We start from the raw sequence: 8,016 nt of genomic DNA, 5'->3' as shown, positions 1-8,016 counted from the left end.
ATAAAATAACTCCCCCTCCCCCCTTCACAATCCTTCTACTGTAATTTTTTAAGAGCCAGCCATGTGTGAGATCAGGCAAAGGTTAAATTGTCAGGCTCTCTTAGCAAAGGAGAGATTTGACTCCTAGCCTGAGGCAGAGTTATCTACCCTGAGCTGTTACATTGCTTGTTAGATCCTGCTTTTCATGGCCAAAACATATCCACAGCACAGCCCCCCTAGCCCTGCTGGCTCTGAGGGGTGCTGGCTTTAATCAGTCTGTGTAAGCCTGGCCTAACACACCTGGTAACCTGCTACCCACAGCTCACCCAGCTGCAGGCTGGCATTGCACTTCTACTGGCTCGTGCCAGGAAGAAATGTTTTGTTTCTCTGCATCCAGTATCTGGTGAGTGGGGATTATAAGATGTATTTCAGATTTATGCTGCTACAGATGAGCAAGGCTTGTGTTTCTTGTGTTTGTGCACAGGGCACAGAGCTGACTCGTGGCATGGCTGTGGGTGCTGGCTGATTGCTCTGCTTCATCAGGGAACTGAGAAAATGGAACTCCCATTGCACAAGTTCACCCTCACTGGAATTTATACAGATCCAACCTGGAGGTGTATTGCTCTGAGGGAGAACCTGTAACTTGACAACAGCAGATTTTGCTGGTCCCAACAAGCCTTGATGTGGCTTTTCTCACACAGAAAATGAAGTTGCAGTGCAGCAAAAGCTGCATTGCAGCTGCAGTGGGGGCCCATCCATCTGGACCATCTGGCAGAGCCAAGAGTGGCTGAGCCTGCAGGCTCAGGGTCCTGTGACACACTGAGGGCAGCCATGCATGAACAAAAGCACTGCTCATTTCATCAGCAGGAGCAGCCCCTGAACACGAGGAGGATTTTGCAGTGACAGTCATTTCTGTGAAACCTTTTGTAGCTAATTCTTCTCAGTGAGGAAGGCAGAGCTCACTTCTCTCACAGGCTGGATTTCTCTTGACCCAACATAGATGTTGCCATGCTCCATTTTCAGGTCCCTCATCTGATGATGAAGGGTTTCTTTAGCCCATCTTTCCAGATTTCCTGAATAAAGAGTAGAATCAAGCAGGAAAAACTGCAAAAAGCCCAGCAATGTTCCATCACTCTAGCCAACAGACATTGGGTGGTTTTCTTTCTGCCTGGTTCTTCTAGGCATCCCTAACTAATATATTCATAAAATCAATATTTTCGTAATCAGCTCCCAATTGCTGCTACAGAATAGCTCCAAACTTCTTCAAAACTCCAGCAGGCCCATTTTTATGAGTGTCATGAGTGGAAACGTGTTATGAGTGTTGCAGTGGAAATGTGGACAGTGGTAGAGCAACACAGCAGGTCAGGGTGAGGTTTCAGCTGAGATTGAGATATTGATAGGGACCTTACAGATGATTTTCTGCACTCTGGGTACCAAATTAAAATATCTACAAGCCCAAAACAGTCAGAATTTAAAGCATTAAAGCTGTCAGTGTTTAAAGTGGATTTTGGAAGGAAGTGTAGCTGATCTGTACTGGCTCAATGATAGCTGGGATGGCACTTTGAGCAAACCCTTCTAGTGGAAGCTGTCCTTGCCCATGTCAGGGGGTTGGAGCTAGATGGTTTTTAAAGGTCCTTCCCAACCCCAACCAGCCTGTGATTCTCTGACCTTTCTTTCCCTGACATGGGCTATTTATTTCTCCAGTGTCCCTGTGACACGTGCCCCTGCAGACAAAAAACAATCTTTGCTTCCACGTTGGGACTCAGATAAACAAAGGCAGCAGCAGCAGCCCCCAGAGAGGCTGGGCTGTAATTGAGGTTATTAGCTTTGCTATTTCTCAGAGCACAGAGCAGGCTGGCAAGAAGCCAAGCCTTCCCTGAGCAGCAGCAGCAGCATCTCTGCTGTTCCTGCAGCCTCTGCATTCGACACCTCCTGCTTCCTCCCCAGCCCCTGCTGCCTCTGCTCTCTCTTCCCCAGACTGCCAATCCCCTGCTCAGCAGGGAGCTTTTCAAATGGCAGCGTGTCTGCCTAAAAATAAAATGAAATTTTAATGACTGCAAAATATCCCCCTTTTCACCCAATTGCTCTCTGGAGGAAAGGGGAGGGCTGGGAAGTCAGGGAATGCCCAGGAGCTGATGCAGGGGTTGATGCCTCTCACCTGCTTTACTGGGGTGATAGGGAGGACTAAAGAAACAGAACAGATTTCTAATTAATAATTTTAAAATGTATTTTATTACCTTGTAGTGTTGTGGATGAAGAAAGTTGTCTGGGAATCATTTGTTTGACTCAGAAGTGGCACACACAGACCCATGGTTCTGTTCATAGAGCTGCAGTGTAACTGATACTGAACCCAGAACGTGTTCTGGGCTCTGACCAGCACCTCCAAATCTTCCACAGCTTGGGCACTCTGGGGGAGCCAGAACAGCAGAAACTCCTGAGCATCAAGCCAGACCCTCATGGTGGAGTCCCCCTGGCACCCTGGACCTTGTGGCTGGTTCTCAGAGACCCCAGTGCTGCTCAGCCTGGGCTGAATCTGCCACTGTCCCCCTGTTGTTCCCACAGGACAAGACAGTGTTGTAACACTTGGTGTTTGTGTTCACTTACCCACATTGCTGAACTGCTGTGTGCCTTCCTCCACCTCCCTGCCTCTGTCCTGGCAGTGCTTGTAACCTATTTAAGAAATTATATGGAGACACTGGATTAACCTGTAAATCAATAGTAAAGCAACATATTTTACCAGGATGGGGCTGGGAGGGAAAACAGCCATGGGTGCTGTGATCCTCACAGGGGTTCCTGCAGGGAAAAGCAATCCCTGTGGCACTGTTGCAGCATTATGACCTTCCTCATGTGAAATCCTCCTCTGGGGACTGGAAACCCCATCAATCTCTGCTCAGAGTTGATAAAAACCTTTCCCTGCCTGTACATCCTTGATCAGAGTGGTGCAGAAAGCCTCAAAGCTGGAGCATCAGAGCTGCTGCAGTCCTGCAGCCAGGATGGGGCACCCCAGGAGCTGAATCACTCCCACAGCACCTCACTGTGCTGGCTGCTGGGAAAGCCAGAGGGAATCCCAGGGGTTATCCAGCCTCCCTGGCTGCTCCTCTGCCAGGTCCATGCTGGCAGAATCCCAAGGGTGCAGCTCAGCACAAGCAGCAGCTCTGTAGGGGACAGCAATCACATCACCCTGCTGGGATTCCCCTCTTTCCTCAACAAAATCCCCTTCATCACAATCACTTTTTCATCCTGTTCTTGCTCAGTCAGAGAACATAAAGGCACTCGTTATTTTTATGTGCTCTGTCACTTTATAGATGAATCTGACATTTCTGACTGCCACAGTTTGATGAGGAAAACAAGGTATTGGCATCTAAAACTTAGTGATGGGTGCTTTACAGATGTCTGGATACCCAAAAATAGCTGCAGAAAACAGTGCTGCTTGTACATTTTAAGCACAGGAACAAGCAATGAAAGCATTCCCAGAACTGCTCGAGGGAATAGCAGACTTTTCATTTAAGGCTGTATTGTTTAATTGGATAATCTGATTAAATATATAGGTTATGTGAGAACCTGATGCTATCCCCTTTAGGAACTGCTGCATATAGACAGAAATAAAATAACAACCAATTGCATGGGAGGGAGAGCTACACTAAATGCTATTTTTGATCCAATTGCTCTGGAGAAATTGGTGGCAGATGCATCACAGTACTATTTGCTTTAAAGGGCTGTTTTCTCCCAGATGAATCAGTTCATGAACTGTAGTGAATTGGCCTTTGCCAAAATAATTGATCAAGTCAGGGGATATTTTGTTGGAATTTCCATGTTTCATTTATCCTGTGCTTGATTTACGTATGTATGCATAAAAATGCCAAATGGCTGTGCCTGGCGTGGCTGTGCTGCATGAATGGGTATCAGTGAGAGGGGCTGGAGCTGCCCTTAGATCCCTGTGGTTTTGGGTTTGGTAGCAGCCACTCCAGTCCTGGGAGTGAGTAAGATGAATCTATTTAACTCAGCTTTTCCTGTGTCTGAGCAGGGGAATTGCCATAGCCTGTGGCTGGCTGTTTATTATCATAACTTAATGGCTGGCTATAAATAGAAATGAAGGGAGGTGCAGACAGAGACTTGCTTTACTAACCTGTCTCTTGGGCCCTTGTCTGTGATCTTCCTTTTTTCTAGATTTTTTTTCCTCCTTTTCCACGGCGATAAATAGTTAAAACGCAATTACAATGTTAATTTGTTGTGTTAATGTTCTACAGCAGGAAGCCAAAGGGAGCTGCTCTGGCAAACGGCAGAGCCAGTCAGCTCCCATTAACCACCCAGGCTGCTGGGGGAGGACTCCTCTGCCCTGAAAACCGGGAGACACAATCAGCATCTTATCGAGGCTGACACCAAAGTGATGCAATCAGGCTCAAGTGTCCCACAAGGACCAGGCACTGAATAAAGATAAAGCCACTCAGCCTTTCCTTGCTTCACCCGGGTCATTGGGAAGGGAAGGATGTCATTAGCCAAGCAATAAATCTCATTCCTGAGGCTTCCCGGTTTGGTGTTCCATCCCCTGCAGCCCCTCGGTGATGCCAGGCAGGGGATGGCAGCCAGGACCTCTTTGTCCCTGCATGGAGGGCTCTCCCCAGGCCCCTCTGTTTGCCCAGAGGAATCCTGCTGGGGGCAGTTCAGGGGTCCCTGGGCTCCAGCACAGGCTGCTGTCCTTCCCTCGAGTCCATCCCTTTTTCCTGCTTCTGCTGCTGGGTTATCAAGGGCTTCAGTCCCCCTCCCACAGCGCTTTTCTTGGCTCTGCTCTGCCCCACAGCAGCTGGAAGCTGTCCAGACCTCCAAGCTGTGATCCAGCACCTCCCTGCCTCTGTCCAGGCAGTGATTTTGATCTATTTAAGAAATTATATGGAGACACTGGATTAACCTGTAAATCAATAGTAAAGCAACATATTTGGGATGGGAGGGAAAACAGCCACGGGTGCTGTGATCCTCTCAGGGGTTCCTGCAGTGCTCCTGAACACCTTGTTCTTTAGGAGACAGCAGGTTTTTCATCTCCTCCCCATCTATCTGACACTCCAGGTTCTCTCCCAGTGAAGATGTCACAAGGCAGGAGTGTTGTCTTTTCTGTTCTTGAAGCTGGAAGGATTTCTCCTGCCATGGGCAGGCAACCCTCAGGCAAAGAGCCCAAATTGTGAATTAAAATCTGAAATATTATTCTTGTCTTGAGAGTGATCTGGCTGCTACTGCTCTTCCTGCAGGGCCTAAAGCACTCTGTGGGTGTTTCAGTGCTCTCAGCACATGGAAATTATACATATAATAATACCAGGGTGCTGGCAGGAATGCTCAGATTTTTCTCTTTGGCTAATATGTCTATTCCATTCCACCTCTGCTTCCTCATGAATGCTTACAAAGTAACAACCTGCCACAGCAGCACCCCTTAGAATTTACTAGAAGACCAAACACAGCCTTAATCAAATACATTTTTGGTCAGGTCTTACATAAATAAGTAAACCAGTCTCCAAAGCAGATGATTTGGAGGTAATAGAAAAATACTTTTTTACTGTAGTAGCTGGCTTTTCAAGGAATTAAAACTCATTAGACACTACTATTTAGTGGAAAAATAAAAGGCTTTTAAACATCAATTTAGAATCCATTTACAGGCTCTCTCAAGGTTCTGTCTTACCATGTGGATCCAGGGTTATGTCTCTCTAATAAATTACTGGGAAGTGTAGAAAAGCAGTTGGGGAAGTGGAATTTCTGAACTATTTCCTTTTATTTTTTTAATGAAAATATGTGTTCAGATGATAAATTACCATTAAAACAAAACAAAAACACCACAAAAAAAAACCCACAAAACAAAAAATCCCCAAACCAAACAAAAAAACGCCCCACAAATTGTTGTAAACAGAAGGGAATTAGAAACTCACTGCCAAAATATGCAAATGATGTAAAGTTCAAGCAGGCCAGATGCCATACTCCTGTTTATCATAGACCTGGCCTGGCACAGTGCTCAGTGCTTGCAGAGAGGGTTACTGAAAGATATTAACATTAAAATGAATGTTATCAAGCTGAAGAATATTTGCTTTTCAAAAACTGCTCACCAAAGGTTAAAGATTTCACAGCCTGGTACTCTGAGACCTGATTTTTGAGTTGTCCATCTCCTCCAGTCTGCAATTAAAGCCAAGTGTTTTGGATTTTGAAGATACCAGAGGTGGGAGAACATGAAAGTCCTGTGGAGAACCAGGAGATGCTGTGTGTTCTGAGCTGACTGAACACCAAGCTCTCTGCTGCCAAGGTGAGGTGGGACTGATGCTGCTGTGTCCTACTGAATCATGGGCAGATGTACTTATCAGTGCTTGAAAAATCTGGTTGCTCTATTGGCCATGAAAAACAGCCTGTGGGCAAACACAAACTCATCATTGAGAACAGAGTCTGCCTCTGTGCCATGAATGGAGCTCGTGGCACAGCAGGAATGGATGCTGCTGCTGCTCTGTGCTCCCTCCTGGAGCAGTGTCCGTGCCACGTGGGATGTGAAGCAGGGCCTGGGTGTTGGCTGGGAACACAGGGCAGGGGTGTTGTCTTAGCATAGGTTCTATCATCATCATTTGCTGTCTTAGCATAGGTTCTATCATCATCATCATTTGTTGTCTTAGATATCAAAGGTTCTATCATCATCATAGCACAAGGATTTCATATTATCAGAGCTTCATACCTTCTTAATGTTGCTCACAGGCAGCTCCTCTACACACTGACTGTTCCAGGTCCTCACAGCAATCTGACTCTCCTCTTTCCTTACTCTTATCTAGCACTAATTCTTATTGATTACAGGTGTAGCCTGTCAAGATCAGGCCTGCCTCCAGTCTTCAGCAGCTAGTCCAGCTGTAACTCATTGGGGGTCAAGATCACCTTCTACACAGGGGGAAACTTTCCAGGGTAGAGATGAAATGAAGGTGAAATATCCAATTTAGATTGGATATTTCAATGTGGCAGGAAGTGTTTAAAAAAATATTAGTGAGGACCATCTGCCAAAGTCGTGTTTGCCCCTCCTAAAGTAGCCTGAAGGGAAGGGCACTGTAAATAAGTCAATATATTCCTGATTTACAGAGATCATGCCTTGAGACAGCTCCATGTGCCTGTGCTTTCCCTTTGTCACACCTTTGTGAAGCCTTGGGTCCTGTTCCCTCTGTTATCACCACATTAATGAGCTCTTGCTGCTCCTGTAGGTTCTTTTACAGGTTCTTTTACAGGTCCAAAGTCACCTCACACACCAGAGCTAAAGACCAGGAGCTCACAGCAACCCTTCCCCTGGGTGAACTTCATGAAACCAGTGATTGCTGGCACGGTGTTGGTGTTTTCCTACAAGCTGAGGGGTTCCCAGCCTGAGGCATTCCAGGGCTCTCCACCCTCAGGGTAAAGTTCTCCTCATGCTGAGGTGAAATTTCTTGTATTTTGGCCACTGCTCCTCATCCTGTCCCTGGGCACCATTAAAATTCTGGCACCATCCTCTGACATCCCTTGGAGATGTTTGTATGGATTGATGAGATCTCCTCTCAGTCACTCCACACCAAACAGCCCCAGCTTATTTTCCCTCATAAGGGAGATACTCCAGACCCCAAATGAACTTTATGACTTCTATTGGACCTCTCTAGTGGCTCCTTCATGTTCTGAGGAGCCCAGAACTGGACCCAGCACTCCAGATGTATCTTTTCATGTGTCTCTTTGCTGTAAAATCCTGTTTAATGGCAGTATATCAGCACTGACAACTATTTTTAAGGGGTATTTCTCATTTTATATAGATTTAAATACTTTGCCATATTTGCCAAGGGATACAGATTATTAAAGGCCAAGAAACCCTCTCCCCCTCTTGGCACTCCACAGGGCCACACAGCTGGAGTGAATTTGAATATTAATGTCTCCAATTAAAAAAAAAAATTAACCAACTATAAGAAAAAAAATAAGAATCAGGATTTTCCAGTAAGCCTAACTCATGCCTGCCCTTTAAAATGTTATAAATAGAAAAACATCATCAACAAACTCCTTCACTGTACAAGAGCC

The sequence above is a fragment of the Serinus canaria genome, chromosome 20, assembly GCF_022539315.1.
Source record: "Serinus canaria isolate serCan28SL12 chromosome 20, serCan2020, whole genome shotgun sequence".
NCBI lineage: Eukaryota > Metazoa > Chordata > Aves > Passeriformes > Fringillidae > Serinus > Serinus canaria.
The sequence above is the reverse complement of the archived record's forward strand: the minus strand, read 5'-3'. Positions refer to the sequence as shown.